Source organism: Oryctolagus cuniculus, chromosome 4 (genome assembly GCF_964237555.1).
Source record: "Oryctolagus cuniculus chromosome 4, mOryCun1.1, whole genome shotgun sequence".
In the NCBI taxonomy this organism is placed as follows: Eukaryota; Metazoa; Chordata; class Mammalia; order Lagomorpha; family Leporidae; genus Oryctolagus; species Oryctolagus cuniculus.
Genome location: NC_091435.1, coordinates 98,828,782 through 98,848,277, shown reverse-complemented (window position 1 = coordinate 98,848,277; position 19,496 = coordinate 98,828,782). Strand labels below are relative to the sequence as shown.

At 40.0% G+C, this 19,496-nt stretch overlaps 1 pseudogene; it reads left to right on the top strand.

The window, feature by feature from the left end:
• The first annotated feature begins 15,321 nt into the window (after positions 1 to 15,321).
• Positions 15,322 to 15,638, top strand: LOC100339576 (thioredoxin pseudogene; annotated as a pseudogene).
• The last annotated feature ends 3,858 nt before the right edge of the window (positions 15,639 to 19,496 follow it).

Below are 19,496 nucleotides of genomic sequence, written 5' to 3'. Positions count from 1 at the left end.
ATTTCCTTTACAATAAAACTCTTCTGTCCTTTTCAAAAACATAAATCTTCTCCCAGGTCAGCTCTAGACAAACTCTTAAAATCATGTTGGCAATGCTGGTGAACATGTTCACTTGGGAAAACCAAGGAGATCCTAATTTTGGAATCGTGAAATCTCTTGGCTTCTCTGAATTTGAAAGATAATCTGGGTGGTGAGTTTATAACAGTGTGTTCTAATCTTCTTTGGGTCTATGATACCATTATGACAAATCTGAGGGATGTCCACCAGCCCAGCCAGCTGCTTTGAAATACTCCTTTGCTCTACCCTCATGCTCACCAACCAGCATGGACACTGGCACAGCAACTCCAGATGGAAACAACTCAAAGTGCTCTTCTTTGTCATAAAATCATACTTCACAGCCCTAGCATTCAACACCTTGTATTATAATACTTGTTACATTTGCTTTGCCTCTAAACCCTAAGCTTTGTGGTCTTTCACCGATTATCTGACATAGTAACTGCAACAAAAGTTGGTGGTGAAAAATAATTTAGTAAATGAATGAATCCTCCTTCCCAATCCTGACTCCTATTCTCATCATCAAAATTAATCAATAGGGGTTGTCAAGGGCAGCTGTCTGAGCCAATTCCAGAAAATATGAGTGTAATCCACCAGTTCTGAGCAAAGTTTGGCCTCTGGAATGTGAATTAAGCCCCAGTGCCACCCACAATAAAGATGCTTTCACCATGACAATGGGTTATGTATAAGGAAAAATGTCAAAATAAATTATGGTGGATCAATGGCATGGAATCCATCACATTTTTCTGTACTTCAAATCAAATAACTGCTGCCACCTATTATTATCAATTATCTTGCTATAAACAAAGACTCCTTCCTCTTCATAATGGGTGTATTAAACACATAAAGATGATGAAATTGTCTACTTCATGCTTTCATCTTGACAATTTTGTAAGGTATACATACTTATTGACTATTTTATAAATTAGAAAATAACCAGGAATTAAATTGTCTAAGTTTTCACACATGTAAGTAAAAGAACCAGAATTTAAATCCATTTTTATTTGTATCCAGAGCCCAACCTCTTATCTACTAAATTCTATCATTATCAGCTAAAACCCAGGATGACTGTACTTTTTTGTTGTCGAATTGTATTACATTCTGACATTATAGTGTATGATTTCCATTTTTTAAAATGTGCTGCATTTTGTTTTATGACACAAGAAATTATCTATCTTAGTTAATGTTCTTGGTACACTTAAAGAAAATGCATATTCTAGGGGGCTGCTGCTGTGGCATAGCGGGTAAAGCCACCACCTGCTGTGCTGGCATCCCTTATGGGCACCAGTTCAAGACCCGACTGCTCCATTTCCAATCCAGCTCTCTGCTATGGCCTTGGAAAGCAATAGAAGATGGCCCAAGTGCTTGGGCCCCTGCACTGGCATGGGAGACCCAAAGGAAACTCTTGGCTCCTGGCTTCGGATTGATCCAGCTCCGGCCATTGCGGCCATTTGGGGAGTGAACCAGTGAATGGAAGATCTCTCTTAGTGTGTGTCTCTCCCTCTGCCTGTCTGTAACTCTGCCTTTCAAATAAATAAATAAATCTTTAAAAACTATAAAATAGATATCCTGCTGTTGTGGAGTGGAGACTATGAATGTTAATCAGACCCTCGGTTAATAGTAATTTAAGCTCTATGTAGATACATCTTGAACTGACTATAGCCATCTTTGTCATAATCCCCATCTTGCTCTTTATGGTGACAGTTATATCAAACTCTATAGGGTCAAAAAAGTCCTTAAGTTAACCTGTCAGTGTGGCCAGCATTGTGGCACAGCAGGTTAAGCCGGCACCTGTGATACCAACATCCCAGTTGAGCACCAGTTCAAGTCCTGGCTGCTATGCTTCCAATCCAGTTCCCGGCTAATGTACCTAGGAAAGCAGTAGAAGATGGCCTAAGTGCTTGCCCCCTGCCACCTGATTGGAATTCTGTGCTTCTGGCTTCAGCTTGGCCCAGCTGGATATTACACCCATTTGGGGAGTGAACCAGCAAATGGAAGATATTCTCTGTCTCTGTATCTCTCTATTTCTCTCTCTCTCTCTCTTTCCCCATCCCCCTCTTTCTACCTCTGTGTATCTCTGCTTTTCAAATAAATAAATAAATCTTTTTAAAAGATTATTCAAGCACAGATACTCATATCTGGTGCCTGAAATGTTACTATTTCTTGGGAAGGTCCAGGTATATTCCGGTTAGCCATGGCCGATCTTTGTCTATAAAACTTTTTCTCCTGTCTTATGTGGGAATCTTCTTTTCTGTCTTGTGCTTCTGTCAGTAAGTATCCCCCAAAAAATCAAATTCTGCGCCATCCTGGATGTCTTGGCTTCTTTCTTCACTCTTTCAGCCTCTTCCACCTTTGGGACCAAGTTTTATGGAAACATTTGCAAATTTGCTAATTTTCTACTTCTTTCAGTTACTGAGTTGGTAGTACTAGAAAACTGAACAAGTCTCCCAACTATAATTTTTATTTGTCCCAGTTCCATAAGTTTTTGCTTAATGTGTTTTGGATCTCTGTTGTTAGTTGTATACATTTAGGTTTGTTGTATCTAGTGAATTAACCCTTTATATAATTATGCAATATCCCTCTTTCTCCCTAGTAATTTTCTTCTTTCTGAAGTCCACTTTGTCTGATACTTGTCTAGCCAATCATCTTTCTTTTTACTATTGTCTGTATTGTATACCCTTTTTTAGTCTTTTATTTTTAAACTATTGCATGCTTAAGTTTAAAGTGGGTTTCTTGGGGCCAGCACCATGGAATAGAGAGTAAAGCTACAACCTCCGGCTCCAGTATCTAATATGAGTGCTGATTTGTGTCCCGGCTGCTCCACTTCCAATCCAGCTCCCTGCTAATATCCTGGAAAAGCACTAGAAGATGGCCCAAGTGCTTGGGCCCCTGCACCCACATGAGAGACCTGGAAGAAGCTCCAGGCTCCTGGCTTTGGATTGGCTCAGCTCCAGCTATTGTGGCCATTTGGGGAGTAGACTAGTGGATGGAAGAGCTCTGTGTGTGTGTCTTTCTCTCTCTCTCTCTTTCTCTACCTATAACTCTGCCCTTCAAATAAAAAAAATAAATCTTTTTTAAAAATAATAAAATGTATATTTAGATGGATTGTATCTACTATAGTTATAGATATGGTTGGATTTATGCCTACCCTTTTGTATTTTAGAGTAAATTGATTCTGAGCAAGGCTCTGTTTAGGAATGAATGAGTCTTAATAGAAAGAAATTTGTGCCATCTCTTCAGTTGTTTTTACCTTCCTTATCTTCCTGAGTAGACTGCATTTGTGTTATGGATAATCAAAATACCCACATAAATTTCCTATAATATTCAGAATTACTTTTGTAATCAGAAATAATAAATACTACTTAAAAATTAAATACCAGCACCAACACTGTGGCACAGTGGGTTAAAGCCCTGGCCTGCAGTACCAACAGCCCATATGAGTACCAGTTTGTATCCCAGCTACTCCACTTCCCATCCAGCTCCCTGTTAATAGCCTGGGAAAGCAGTGGAGGATGGCTCAAGTCCTTGGACCCCTGCACCCACATCAAAGACCCAGAAGAAACACCTGGCTCCTGCTTTGGATCAGCTCAGCTCCAGCCATTGCAGCCATTTGGGGAGTAACTCTACCACTCAATAAATAAATAAAATTTTAAAAAAAATGAAATGCCTGCACAGATTATTAATAGGTGTCTCCTAAATCCATGACTCTGGTTTAAACATGATTGCTGGGACCAGCAACATAGCATGGCAAGTTAAGCCTCTGCCTGCAATGCTGGCATCCTATAAGGACACCAGTTGGAGTCCTGGCAGCTCCACTTCCAATTCAACTCCTTGCTAATGCCCTGGGAAGACAGCAGAAGACTGTATAAGTGCTTGAGTACCTGCACCCAGGTGGGAGACCTGGACAAAGTTCCTGGCTCCTAGCCTTGGCCTGGCCTAGTCCTGGCTGTTGCACTCATTTGGGGAGTGAAACAGCAGATGGAAGATTTCTCTGTCTGTGTTTCTCCCTCTCTCTGCAACTCTGCCTTTTAAATAAATATTTTTTTTTTTAGAAAAGTGATTGCTAATGTTCCAGGCACATCCACCATCTTTCCCACACAGATAAACTGACCAGCCATAGCTTGAAGCATCACATGGCTGAACTCCCATCAAAGTTAGGGAATCAAAAGAACCTTCCAACTTTGGAAAATGGTATGTCTTCTTTGTTTCTGCATTATGGTGGCTGCTCACGATGGGAGATTAAAAAGTCCAGATTTTAGCTGGCGCCGTGGCTCACTAGGCCAATCCTCCACCTTGTGGCACCGGCACACCGGGTTCTAGTCCCGGTTGGGGTGCCGATTCTGTCCCGGTTGCCCCTCTTCCAGGCCAGCTCTCTGCTGTGGCCAGGGAGTGCAGTGGAGGATGGCCCAAGTGCTTGGGCCCTGCACCCCATGGGAGACCAGGATAAGTACCTGGTTCCTGCCGCGGCCAGCCGCGGCGGTCATTGGAGGGTGAACAAACGGCAAAGGAAGACCTTTCTCTGTGCCTCTCTCTCACTGTCCACTCTGCCTGTCAAAATAAATAAATAAATAAAATAATAAAAAAGTGTTTATTAAAAAAAAGTCCAGATTTTTAGCTTTCAAAAAACTAACTTGTTTAAGTCATAATAGATGCAGCCCTGAGTGCATTTGCATGTCTGTGTTCCCTAGTCAATTCCTTCAGGCAGACAATGTCCTCGAGGAGAGTCTGACATAAGCATAAAAATATTTTCATAGGGGCCAGTGCTGTGGCATAGCGGGTTAACGCCCTGGCCTGAAGCGCTGGCATCCCATATGGGCACCGGTTCTAGTCCTGGCTGCTCCACTGCTGATCCAGCTCTCTGCTATGGCCTGGGAAAGCAGTAGAAGATGGCCCAAGTCCTTGGGCCCCTGCACCCTCATGGGAGACCTGGAAGAAGCTCCTGGCTTCAGATCAGCTCAGCTCTGTTTGTTGTGGCCATCTGGGGAGTGAACCAGTGGGTGGAAGACCTTTCTCTCTCTTTGCCTCTCCTCTCTCTGTGTAACTCTTTCAAATAAATGAATAAATCTTAAAAGAAAAAAAAAAAAAAAAAAAAAAAACCAGGCCTGAGGCACCAGCATCCCATATGGGCCCCGGTTCGAGATCTGACTGCTCCACTTCCAATCCAGCTCTCTGCTATGGCCTGGGATAGCAGTAGAAGATGGTCCAAGTCCTTGGGCCCCTGCACCCATGTGGGAGACCCGGAAGAATCTCCTGACTCCTGACTTCAGATCAGCGCAGCTCCAGCCATTTCGGCCATCTGGGGAGTGAACCAGCGGATGGAAGACCTCGCTCTCTTTCTCTACCTCTCTCTGTAACTTTGTCTTTCAAAAAATAATAAATCTTTAAAAAAAAGAAAATAATTCATAAAATTCATATTTCACTGCTTCCTTTTCCCTAGCCACAGTTGAAGTTCAGCGGGTCAGTGATAAGGAAAGAGTTAGAGTTTTCATATTATGGAAACTGTAACAATATGATAGAAAAAATTCTCTTCCCTTTAAGAAAGTAATCAACTTAATTAAAGAAAACAAATCACTTGATAGTAACTACAACACCTGGAAATCTCTATGTTAATAAGTTGAATGATAAGAATATTTATCACTCAAAACAATAAATTAAGATATTCAGTAAGCTCTGTCTCTGCCACTTGAGAAGATTTTAGGTAATATTGACTGAACTATTGAAACAGAAAGCAGATCAGTGATTGCTAGGGCTTTAAGAGGTATGGAGAAATTCAGGGAGTAATCAAACAGTTCCATGAGTTAACTGTGGTGCGTTTTGTGCTTGTGTCAAAACTTGCAGAATGAATATTACTATACCTGAATTATACCTTAATAAAAAATATTTCAGGGACATTGTATTGCAGTGGGGTAAAGCCACCATCTACAAAGCCATTATACCATATAGGAGCCACTTCATGCCCCAGCTGTTCCACTTCCCATCCATTCTCCCGGTCAATGGCCTGGGAAAAGCCCCAGAAGATGACACAAGTGTTTGGGCCCCTTCCATCTGTGTGGGAGACCCAGATGAAGCTCTTGTCTTTTGTCTGAGGCCATCTGGGAAACAGATCAGCGAATAGATCTTTGTGTGTGTGTGTGTGTGTGTGTGTGTTCCTCTCCCCATGACTCTGACTTTCAAAATAAATAAATAAATCATTTATAAGAAATAAAAAAAATGTAAGTGCCTAGTACAAAGCAGGTGTTTAACAAGAAAAAGGGGCCAGCGCTGTGGCATAGTGGGTAAAGCCGCCGCCTGCAGTGCAGGCATCCCATATGAGTGCCAGTTCTAGTCCCGGCTGCTCCACTTCAGATCCAGCTCTCAACTATGGCCTGGAAAAGCAGTAGAAAATGGCCCAAGTCCTTGGGCCCCTGCACCCATGTAGGAGACTTGGAAGAAGCTCCTGGCTCTTGGCTCTGGATCAGCGCAGCTCCAGCTATAGCAGCCAGTTGAGGAGTGAACTAGCAGAGGGAAGACCTCTCTCTCTCTCTCTCTGCCTCTCCTTCTCTCTTTATGTAACTCTGACTTTCAAATAAATAAATAAATTTTTAAAAATACAGAAATTAATTTCAGTTTACATAATGTGTTGTGTGTTTGAAATGGAATGAACATAAAGGCCATTATGCATGTCTGAATTGCATACTTTTATCTTGAAACCTGACATGCTCAATCTCATGAGAGTTTGGGTGCTTATCAATATAATTTCATCATTCCCCATTATATATATGTGTGTGTGATATATGTATCTTATATGATATATAATATACTGCATATATCACATATGCTATATATGATATATAATATATCGCATATGTTATATGTGATATATTATGTATTGTATATTATATAATATGTCATGGTGTGTTATATAATATATTATATATCATGTATAATCTTATATATGATATATGTCATAATATATGATGCTATATATAATATATATCACATATATATTATATATATATCATATATATGATATAGCAACAAGGTTTTTAAAGTGTGGTGACCAGGCAAGGCCCTGTCAGGTCTTTCCCTAATTTGGAGGTAAGAACAGGAAATTTTCAAGTAAAATGACTGAGCATCACCATATATACTAAGACTTTCAAATTTCAGGATAAAAAAATTCATAAAATAGAGAGCTGAAACTAGAAAGCCTTGATAACACTAAGTGGGGACATTAGAATAAATGAAGCATGAGCTGTCCCCACAACTGCTGGGGATTTTGAAGGACACGATTCCAACCATGTGTGACAGTGCAGAGGACAGAACATGAGGGGTATAGCAGCCACTGAAACAGATGGTAGTGAAATGGAGGCACACAATGTGGGAGTATTTCGCAAGCTCAAGTCTTTGGAATATTATGGATTTATTCACCACTAACCATGGTCAAAATGAACATTTCTTCAGTTCTTACATAATGTCAGGAATGTGACTCTTTTATATTTATTACCCAGAACAATCTATCACTGTGCTATTATCTTCATTTTATGGGTCGGAAAGCTGAGGCAAAGAGGTTGAGTCCTTTGCCCAAAGTCACAAAGCCAGTAAGTGTGGTAGAGCTGGGAGTTGAATCCAGTCTCTAGCACACTAACCTTCCTGTCCCTAACCACTTTCCTACAGTGGCTATTTGCTCACTAGAAATGCTTTTATATCTTCTGGCAGTAATATAATATTTATTGAAGAAAAATTTTTCTTTTATGCTGTAAAAAGACCCTGTGAAAGAAGACAGATGAACTGAACATTCAAAATATTTTAGATTTTTAAATAAGTGTCTAAGAGCTTACACCTATAGTGTAAGACTTAAATACAGCTTTTTTCTTTCCCTTTTTTTTTTTTTTTTTGGAAAGAGAAAAATAATAAAACATTATGGAGGGGATTGGCAGCGAGGACTGCATTTCTCACATTAGCACAGGGCACTCTGACCTTATCCTGAAACAGACTGGATGAGCAGGAACCAAGGGTTGGGAAGTTGTGCCTTGTAAAAATCAGATGGAACAAGGCAGAGCCTTGAAAGACAGCACAGCAAATATTGAGGTCAAGAACCCCATAGAAGTCTTATTCTATGTTCAATCCGACTCCTGGCAATCAAATTTTCTATTTCTTAAGACTGACAATGATCCCATACTTCTTGAGGCCAATTCATGAAGAGATAAGGTGTTGTAAGCGTCCAGCACACAGAGCCTTTATTATCCGATGGTTCAACTTTCATGAAAGAAAAGTTCTGAAGAATCAGAGCTACTTTTCCTTTGTCCAATAAAAATTAGAGTTCATTTCAGAAACTGTACTTTCTCCATTACAAAGACTGTGTTAAATTTGATTATACCATAAATCACCAACAAAATTGTTACCTTTCTGAAATGTAGAACTTGAATCTACAGTTATTTTATTCCTGTCCTGATAACACATAGAATATATATATATATATTTTATATATATATATTTTACCACATACTCAACTCCTGAATATATGAAGCCTAAATATCTCATTTATACTATTCATTGTCTTGGTTTTCTCAAGGTTTCTATGGCACAAAGGAGTTAAATACTCTTTTGCAGTGAAATGAATGAAAATTTATGTTTAGTGGAATAGTTTGCAAGCAGTTCAAGTCAAACTTTACTAAAATTACTTTTAAAAACTTATTTTTAAAGGTATTTTTGATTAAGGAATCACAGATACCAGTCTATGGACCTGTAATACTACATTAGAAAGCAACTTTATATCTCATAGAAGTTGATTTTTAATTAGTCTTAAAAATAGTCTTAAAAATTAGTCTTAAAAAAATTAGTCTTAAAAATACATATACACTGAGCAGTGCAGTGGTGCAGAAGGTTTAGCCTCTGCCTGCAGTGCTGGCAGCCATGTGGGCACCAGTTCAAGTCCCAGCTGCTCGACTCCCCAGTCCAGCTCTGTACAATGTGCCTGGGTAAGCAGAGAAAGATGGGCCAAATCCTTGGGTCCCTGCACCCACGTGGGAGACCCGGATGAAGCTCCTGGCTCCTGGCTGCGGCCTGGCTCAGCCCTGGCCATTTTGGCCATTTAGGGAGTGAACCAGCAGATGAAAGATCTCTCTCTCTCTATCTCTATCTCTATCTCTATCTCTTTCTCTATCTCTATCTCAATCTCTTTCTCCCTCTCCCTCTTTCTTTCTCTCTCTGCTTTTCTCGCTGTATCTCCGCCTTTCAAATAAATAATTTTTTAAAAAAAATACATAAACACAATCAATTTACAAATAGCTATCAGAGTAAGAGGGGCTTCTTCAGCGAGTGATCCAGAGTCTATCTGCGCTTTCAGATCTCCTAGCTAACCTGCAGTTATGAACTTTAATTACTGGAGTCAATTCTTTATAACAAATTTCTTATAACTCATGTATACATATGTGTACATAACAAATTCTTTATAATTCATGGATACATATATATTTACATGTATATATAATTGATAATATAGAATATTGGTTATATGTGTATACATATATATGTAGTATGTTCGTGTATGCATATGTATGCAATTATATATAATTACTTATTGTTTTTGTTAGTTCTGTTTATTGGGGAAGGAACAGCACATAACTCAACTCATAAGTTAGTATCCAGGACATCCTAGCAAGACTGAAAAGAAACACACATCATAGAACTTAAAAATATGTGTCTTATTGCTGCAGCACATAACCTGTGGATTATTATAAATAATATCATTTTGAATGTTCTGTAATCACTTTGTGAAGGGTACAATTATATTGCATCATACTTTATGATGGTTCAAGTATCAGACGCATGTCTTTGAATAGACTATAAATTTTGAAACCCTGTTTTGGAATGTACTTCTATCGTAATGTGCTGGAAGCCTCAAAAACTGGAGATAGTCTTCCTCAGTCTCTGAGACTTGACTTAGTTCCTTCTCTACTTAGAACACCCCCATTTGTTTCCTATTGCCAGAAATCCCTGCTAATTCCTCCTACTGGCCTTTACACACATTCTTCCACCAGTAATGTTCATCACCTGCTCTAATAAATGCCAATCTTATTTAATCACTGTCTAATAATTACATATTTAACTTGTGCTTATGTAAGAAAAATGTGCTCCTTCATCCACCTTTCTCACTAAATTTCCTAGCCTCCTTTACAGTTAAGTGTGCTTCTGTGACAAACTGCTCTCCAAAGGCCTGCATGGATTAGACCTAAGTATTTGCAACCTAAATTATAATGGGAAGACACTGAAATATCACGAGCAGGTGAGTGATACAATGCTGGGTTTTTTTTAAAGATACATTTGTTTATTTGAAAGTTAGAGTTACTGAGAGAGAGAAGGAGAGGCAGAGAGAGAGAGGTCTTCCATCCACTGGTTCACTCCCCAGTTGGCTGTAATGGCCAGAGCTACACTGATATGAAGCCAGGAGACAGGAACTCCTTCCAAGTCTCCCACACGGGTGCAGGGGCCCAAGCATTTGGGCCATCTTCCACTGCTTTCCCAGGCCATAGCAGAGAGCTGGATTGGAAGTAGAGCACCAGGACTCGAACTGGGGCCCATATGGGATGCTGGCACTGTAGGCAGTGGCTTTACTGGCTAGGCCACAGCACCAGCCCCACAATTCTGTTTTTCATAGAAAGAGTCCTATGATTTATCTGTATAGAATGGATCAGAGAAGGCAAAAAGGATGCATGGAAACAAAATAATAAGGCAAAATATTGATCTAGATTAGAGGATTGCAGCTTTAACTGGGATGGTAACAATAAAAAAAAAAGCTTGATAATGATAATGCATTAGACATGGGGAAGGAAGAAAGTGTCAGTAATAACTAGCAGATATAAAAAAAAATCATCAACCTCTCCCATAATAAGATAAGTACAAATGAGACCTATGGTGAGATAACATTTGTCACCTATTTGGGGAAAATTCTAAAATCTTAACAACATGGTCTGTTGGTAAGACAGGAAACACTCATTTAATGTTGATGGTCAAGTCAAGGGCACAATGTCTGTCTTTTTTTTTAACGATTTATTTATTTATTTGAAAGAGTTACACAGAGAGAGAAGGAGAGGCAGAGAGAGAGAGAGAGAGAGAGAGAGAGAGGTCTTCCCTCCGCTTTTTCTCTCCTCAATAGGCCGCAACAGCCGGAGCTGTGCCGATCCAAAGCCAGGAGCCAGGAGCATCTTCTGGATCTCCCATGCGGGTGCAGGGGCCCAAGGACTTGGGCCATCCTCCACTGCTTTCCCAGGCCACAGCAGAGAGCTGGATAGGAAGTAGAGCAGCCGGTACTCAAACTGGCGCCCATATGGGATGCCAGCACTGCAGGCAGTGGCTTTACCTGATATGCCACAGCGTAGTCCCAGGGCATAGTGTCTTTCAAAACAAATTTGCAACATGACCATTACCCTGTGACTCAGTAATTCTACTTCTAGAATTTATCCTAAATATATACTAGCAAATATAAAAAATTAACATGGGTACAAAGCTATTCACCACAGAAACATTTGTAATAGTAACTAGTGCATACACTGGAGCTGGTTTTGCTGCTTGCAAGGACAGATTCCTAAATTTTCAGGAATTTTCTAACCTGGTTGCTAAACATAGCCATTATTAGAAATCAAAATATATAAACTTACAATTAGACAAATTATATTTTAAAATGATAATTTGTATTCAAAATTCATTACTTCATAATTAATTTACTACACTTTATTATGATCTATGCTCTTGTATTATATCCAAATGCTGTTACTGGTATGTAATGGTGTGCTACTGTACATCACTCCCAACTTTGCATTCCATACTATTATGTTGGCAGCTTGAAGTCGTCATAGTGGGAGTATTTATACCCCAAAAATTTGCAAACATTCTGAGTCAGGACTTTTTCTCCTGTGGAGAGTTGATTGTTAAACATTCACCAGTACACAACTGGAAGCAACACAAACATCCATCAGAGAGGATTCTGATCACACGATTACGTATTATGAAACTATAAAAAGAAAGACTATTTTTATAGACAACTATAACGGTGATAGCTAGGATATACAGGCAAGTGAAAAAAGCATGGTAAGGAAAACTATGTCACCATTTATTTATTTATTTACATATTAAAGATTTATTTATTTTACTTGAAAGAGTTACAGAGAGACAGAGGCAGAGAGACAGAGAGGTCTTCCATCCGCTGGTTCACTCCCCAGATGGCCTCAACGGCCGGAGCTGGGCTGATCCAAAGCCAGGAGTCAGGAGCTTCTTCCATGTTTCCCACATGAGTGCAGAGGCCCAAGGGCTTGGGCCATCTTCTACTGCTTTCTTAGGCCATAGCAGAGAGCTGGATTGGAAATGGAGCAGCCAGGTCTCGAACCGACGCCCATATGGCATGCCAGCACTGCAGGTGGTGGCCTTACACAGCAGTTCCAGCCCCTGTCACCATTTTTTTTAAAGGAGGGAGGATACATAAACATGTATATGTTTCTTTATATTTTAGATGAAAGACTAAAGAAAAAAGTTTCTGAATAATGATAGAGGAAAGAAACTGCAGGAAAGTTGGGCACAGATGATAGACTTCTTTGAATATACTCCATGTGGTAGGTTTCTTTGGAACCATGTGCTTGTTTTACTTAATTAAATTAAAATTAAAGATTTAGTTTACTTATTTGAAAGGCAGAATGACAGAGAGAGAGGGAGAGGGAGAGGGAGGGAAAGTGGGAGAGAGGGAGAGAGGGAGAGAGGGAGAGAGGGAGAGGGAGAGAGGGAGAGAGGGAGAGAGGGAGAGAGGGAGAGAGAGAGAGAGAGAGAGAGAGAGAGAGAATCTTCCCATCAGCTGTTTCATTCCTCAAATGGTTGAAATAGTTAGAGCTGGGCCAGACCAAAGCCAGGAGTTTGGAATTCCATATAGGATTCCCACATGGGTGGCTGGAGCCTAAAAACTTGAGCCATCTTCAGCTGCTTTCCCACGCACATTAGCAGGGAGCTGACTGAGAAGTGGAGCAGCTGGGAATCGAATTGGTGCCCATATGGGTTGCCAGTGTTCCAAACTGCAGCTTAACCCACTGTGCCACAATGCTTACCCTTAAAATTTAATTTTAAAATCCCTGAAAATGTAAAACAAAACAAAACCAATCTATGCAATGAGTTGATGGCTCAGTCATATGGAGAATTATTCAAATTGAGTTGAAAACAAGAGTTTCATTTAACAAGAACGATACAGCCTGAAAACCAAAATAAATAAATGTAAAAAATAAAAATCTTGAGCAATTTTCAGTAATTATATTGTTAGTAATAACATTGGTTATGTTATTCTGAAACTATTATATACAATCCAGGATGAGGAAAATAAGTAATTTTGCTTATGCCATTAAGAACCAATTTCTTTTACAATAGTGGAAAAAATGCAAACAAAACCAAAGAAATGAAATAAATACATTGTTATTTCAATTTAAATTTAGAATACTATGAACTCATGTTTTCTCTATAAAAATATTTACATGTTTCCTGGATCGGTTCACTGAGCAAACCTTGAAACAATGACCAGTGTTGCAGTAGTGGGCTTACCTCAGATCCAGATAGCCATCTCTAAATATTATTTTCCAATACTGAGTTTCTTGGAGAAATTATTGATTTTATTACCAGAGCAGGGGAAATGTCTAAAATGATGGAATACCTTATAGTGCCAGAAAACAATGAAGCTATCAAAAACTATTGAGTCTGTCATAACGACTCAGGAGCCAAAGTAAAGAAGCCCTTACTAAAGATGGTATAATTTGGGACTGGCACTGTGGTGTAGCAGGTAAAGCTACGACCTGCAGTGCCAGCATCCCATATGGGCACTGGTTCAAGGCCCAGCTGCTCCACTTCTGATCCAGCTCTCTGCTATGGCCTAAGAAAGCAGTAGAAGATGGCCCAAGCCCTTGGGCCCCTGCACCCACGTGGGAGACCCAGAAGAAGCTCCTGGCTCCTAGCTTTGGATTGGCACAGCTCTGGCTGTTGCAGCCAATTGGGGAGTGAAGCAGTGATGGAAGACTTTCTCTCTCTCTCTCTCTCTCTCTCTCTCTCTCTGCCTCTTCTCTCTCTGTGTGTAACTCTGACTGTCAAATAAGTAAATAAATCTTTTAAAAAAATGCATTGAAAACCATGGGGGATGATACATAATCAATTTATTATGATGAAAGCTTATAAATAAGGGAAAAGAATATTCAGTCTTTCTTTCCTATATTAAAGATGCAGCTGGATAATCAGAAGTTGTGATGGAAAGGTTTTCTTGAGAGAAGTATTTCTGCCAATAAATGAAACAAGAAGAGACTATTAACATTTTATAACCATTAATGGTAAAATGAATGTACTCAAAAAATGACCATTAACAGCTATTAAGAACATGACAAAGAGATACAACCAGGCTCCTGATGAAAGTGCCCAATACTTCTAGCCAAATACCTTGTCAAAAAGCAGACCTGGAGCCGGCGCCGTGGCTCAATAGGCTAATCCTCCACCTTGCGGCGCCGGCACACAGGGTTCTAGTCCCGGTTGGGGCGCCGGATTCTGTCCCGGTTGCCCCTCTTCCAGGCCAGCTCTCTGCTATGGCCAGGGAGTGCAGTGGAGGATGGCCCAGGTGCTTGGGCCCTGCACCCCATGGGAGACCAGGAAAAGCACCTGGCTCCTGGCTCCTGCCAGGATCAGCGCGGTGCGCCGGCTGCAGCGGCGGCCATTGGAGGGTGAACCAGCGGCAAAAGGAAGACCTTTCTCTCTCTGTCTCTCTCTCTCACTGTCCACTCTGCCTGTCAAAAAAAAAAAAAAAAAAAAAAAAAAGCAGACCTGCATAAAACCAAGCCAAGCCTTTACATCTAACCAATTTTTCAGGAAATTCTGAGAGCAAAGAGATACTGAAAGGAAAATCATTATTTCTTTAAAACTATATTTCAGGAAGGCAGAGGAAATAAGGATTAAAAGAAACCTAAGATATATGTCAACAACTGCTACTTATGGACTTTATATGGATTCTGATTTAAACTAAAAGTTGAAAAAAGAAAAGAAGTATAAGACATTTCATGATATCTTGAAAAATTTGTTAGAAAGAGTCTTTGCAGTTTTAGATATAGAAAGAAAATAGATAGTATGGTGTTTAGGATTTAGGTTCACTTCCAAATAATCTAATCTGGGATATGATGGCGTGGGTGGTAGTATAAATGAAAGAAGATGGATAGGCTTGGTCCAGCTCTTTGGATCTCTTTCCATCTGTTCTTACAGTTGCTCGTCAGACACCCAACAGACAAAATGGCGAAGCAGACTGACAGCAAGTCTGCTTTTCAGGAAGCCTTGGACACTGCAGGAGATAAACTTGTCATGGTTGACTTCTCAGCCACATCATGTTGACCCTGCAAAATGATCAAGCCTTTCTTTCATTCCCTCTCTAAAAAGTATTACAACATGTTGTTCCTTAAAGTAGTTGTGGATGACTGCCAGAATATTGCTGCAGAATGTGAAGTCAAATGCATGCCAACCTTCCAGTTATTAAAAAGGGGCTAAAGATGGGTGAATTTTCTGGAGCTAATAAGGAAAAGTTTGAAACCACCATTAATGAACTACTCTAATCATGTTTTCTGAAAACACAACCAGCCTTCAGCTGTTTAAGACTTGTAATTTTTTTATTTACAAAAAGTAGGAAATATGGAAACTATATATCCAGGTGTCATACTGTCATTATAAATGGCAATAAAATATAAATTCTACACTTTTAAAATAAATACATGAAAGAAGATCGAGAATGATAGTTGTTGAAACCAGATGTTGTCTTTTTTATATATATTAAAAAGTTGGGTAAGTAGCAGAAGATGACCTATATCTTGAATGTCTGTGTTTCTGAATTACAGCCATTTGAGAAGTGACCCAGTGGATGGAAGACCTCTCTCTTTTTCTCTCTAATCCTGCCTTTCAAATGAAAGAAGAAGCCAGGAGCTTCTTCTGGGTCTTCCACATGGGTGCAGGTGCCCAAAGACTTTACTTGGGGCCAGTGCTGTGGTGTAGCGGGTAAAGCCACCACTTACAGTGCTAGCATCCCAAATGGGTGCCAGTTTGAGTCCCAGCTGCTCCACTTCCAATCCAGCTCTCTGCCATGGCCTGGGAAAGCAGTGGAAGATGGCCCAAGTTCTTGGGCCCCTGCACCCACATAGGAGACCCAGAAGAAGCTCCTGGCTCCTGATTCCAGATCAGCTCAGCTCCAGCTGTTGCAGCCATTTGGGGAGTGAACCAGCAGATGAAAGACTTTCTCTTTCTCTCTCTCTCTCTCTCTCTCTCGCTCTCTCGCTCTCGCTCTCGCTCTCTCTGCCTGTCTGTAACTCACCTTTCAAATAAATAAATAAATCTTTTAAAAAATGTGCTTATCCTCAAAATAACCTGATGAAGTAGTTACTATTGCATTATAATTTTTATATATTAGGGACACAGAAGCACTCAGTTTAAGTCTTTCATGTAATGAAATCAAGCACTGCAAGCAGGATCTGGATCTGTAAAAACAGAACAGCCCAGGACCTAATCGAAGGAGTCTGATATCTAGACCTAGAGCTACAGGTAGAGATGAAGATTCTGAAGAAGAAACAGCCAAAGAGATGAGAGAGAAATAGTTGAGACAAATGTCCATATAATTCAAAACAAGAGCACCTTCAAGAAAGAGGAATTGGCCAATGGCACTGAATGATTCTGGAAATTGATCTAAGGAAATGCATACTAAAAATTCTGTCACTGGTATGAAATTCAGCCCATGACTCACATTATGATTTTATTTCCATCGAGATTCTTGACATAATGTGATTCTGACTTGATGAATTTAAAAAAGACACTTTTATGATAGCTTCCGCTAAACATGCAATTCACAAACCCAGACATTCAAGATGTAATTTAGAGAGGTTAACAATAGAATCCCTTGCTGAAATGATTCATTTTATGAAACATTTGTATGGGGATTCCTCCTAATACATTTAAGATATAATTCAATTTTCAAATCTGTCAGACATGAGATCTAAAAGATAAATTCGGGGCATAGCTGTACTATGATTTTCCTATGTGTTTGCTAAGATTAGAAAGACTTTAAACTTTCAGGACGAATGAAGCCTGGGCTGTTAAAGAAAAACAATTAGTTTTTCCTACCAAAGATTATCTTTAAATTATTTTTTAAGATTTATTTTATTAACTTGAAAATCAGAGTTATAGAGAGGGAGGCACAGAGAGAGACAGATATTACATCTGCTGGTTCACTCCCCAAATGGCCACAACAGCTAGAGCTGAGCCAGACCAAAACCAGGAGCCAGGAGCTTCATCCAGGTCTCTTAGTTGGCAGCAAGGGCCCAAGCACTTGAGCTGTGATTCACTACTTTTCTCATGCGCATTAGCAGGAAGTGGATCAGAAGTATAGCAGCTAGGACTTGAGCCTGTGCCAATATTGGATTCCGGCATCACAGGTGGTGCCTCACTACACCACAATGCCACTCCTACCTTTAAATATTTTAATATTATTTTCATTTTCAGTGAAGAAATCAATAACACTCATGCGTTACAGTTCTTAGGCATCATTTTCACAATCTCAGGAAATTTATTTGTGATGAGAATAATAGTGAGGCACCAGCACTGTGGTGTAGTAGGGGCTGGGCCAGGCAGAAGCCAAGAGTCAGGTGCTTCCTCCTGGTCTCCTACATGGGTACAGGGGCCATCCTCCAATGCTTTCACAGGCACATTAGCAGGAAGCTGGTCAGAAGAGAAGCAACTGGGACTCGAACTGGTGCCCATATGGGATGGTGGAGCTGCACGTGGTAGCTTTACCTGCTACATCACAGTGCCAGCCCCACAAAATGATTTTTTTACTTGAATTTTTAAAAGCTTTCTGAAAACGTCAGAAAATAGGAGACACTCACTTTCCTATCTTCAAGAAAATAGACAAGAACATCCTATCTTGTATGTTTGATTTTTAAATGTTGGCCTAAAGATCAAGATGTAATTATTAGTAGACTGACTGGTATTAAAAAAAATAGAATAAAGAAAAATAGTGATGTACTGGCCATGAACTGCATGATTTGAGAAAGCCTATGAAAAATGAACTTACTTCTCTTCCCAGTATCTACAGTGAAATAGAAATAATCCCTATATAAATATGGGTTCATCTCCCAGAACAAGGACTGTTACATAGTGGATGGTCATTGTACAGCAAACAAATGAATAAACATATAAATTACAAAGCTTGTGCTGTACCAGTATCAAGAAGCAAGGACACTAAATTAAATGAAAACTGCTTATTTGTACTGCATAATTATCATGTGCCCATACTGCAAGTAATTTTAATAGCCAAGATTTGCTAATGTTAACCATGTGCTCTACTACTTACCACACTATTGCTAATTGAAGCCATAATAAGGAACATGATCTTCATTGTCACTCATTGTTTCATATGACAAACGAGTGCAGTGAAGCAAAATAAAGTGAGTTACCTATCCATAATCACACAGTGGTGAATGGTAATTCTAGGTTTTGAACCGTTTTCATTCAAAACTGACTCTCTGACGACTAGACTCTGCTATGCATCCCATACAGATAGAAACTCAATGTGTGTTGCAGCTGCTATAATCCTTCCAGTTTCACTCCAGTCCTTTGGGTCTGTGTTAGTACTAAATTCTTTCAAGCCTGTCTTTAGGATCTGTTTCTACTGCCAGCAGCCTTGTCTACACTCTTGGAACATATTTATCTTTCATAATTGCTGACTTTCAGAGCTGGTTAGCAGCATAGAGATTACTATAAGACAGTGACCAAGTACATGGACTTTGGCCTCAGACCAGACCCAATCCTGGCCTTCCCTCTGCGTCAGAAACTTCTTAAATTGTCCATTTGTTACTATCCCACCTTGGAAAAAGACGTAAATAACAAGTGAGAAGAAAGCAGCTATGTGCTGCTTACCAAGTACCTACTACGTTAGTTCAAATCCCCACTACTAATAAATTCTGTCTCAGTTAGCAAGATAGGACAATCTCAGCATTAAGACATTAAGAAGTGGGTCTCCGCTTCTGAGGAGTGGGCCTTAGTGTCGGTAATTCCTTACTTCCATAATTTTTAACTTTTAAAACATTTATTAGAGAATCAGAGACAGATCAGAGAGAGCTCCCATTTGCTGCCACAAATGCCCATGACAGCCAGGGTTTGGCTGGTGCCAGAGCTGGCGCCAAGAGCTAGGACTCTATTAAGGTCTCCCATGTGGGTGGCAGGGACACAACTTCTTGAGTCATCACCTGGTGCCTCCCAGGGTCCTCATTGGCAGGAAGCGGGAATTAGAAGCCAGAAGCTGGAAATTAAGCTGAGGCACTCTGATATGGAATGCAGGGATCTTAACCACTAAGCGAAACACCAGCCCTATTTTCTTACTTGTAATGAAGCAACTTCATGGGAAAGGGAAAAGTAAGCTTGCCCATTTT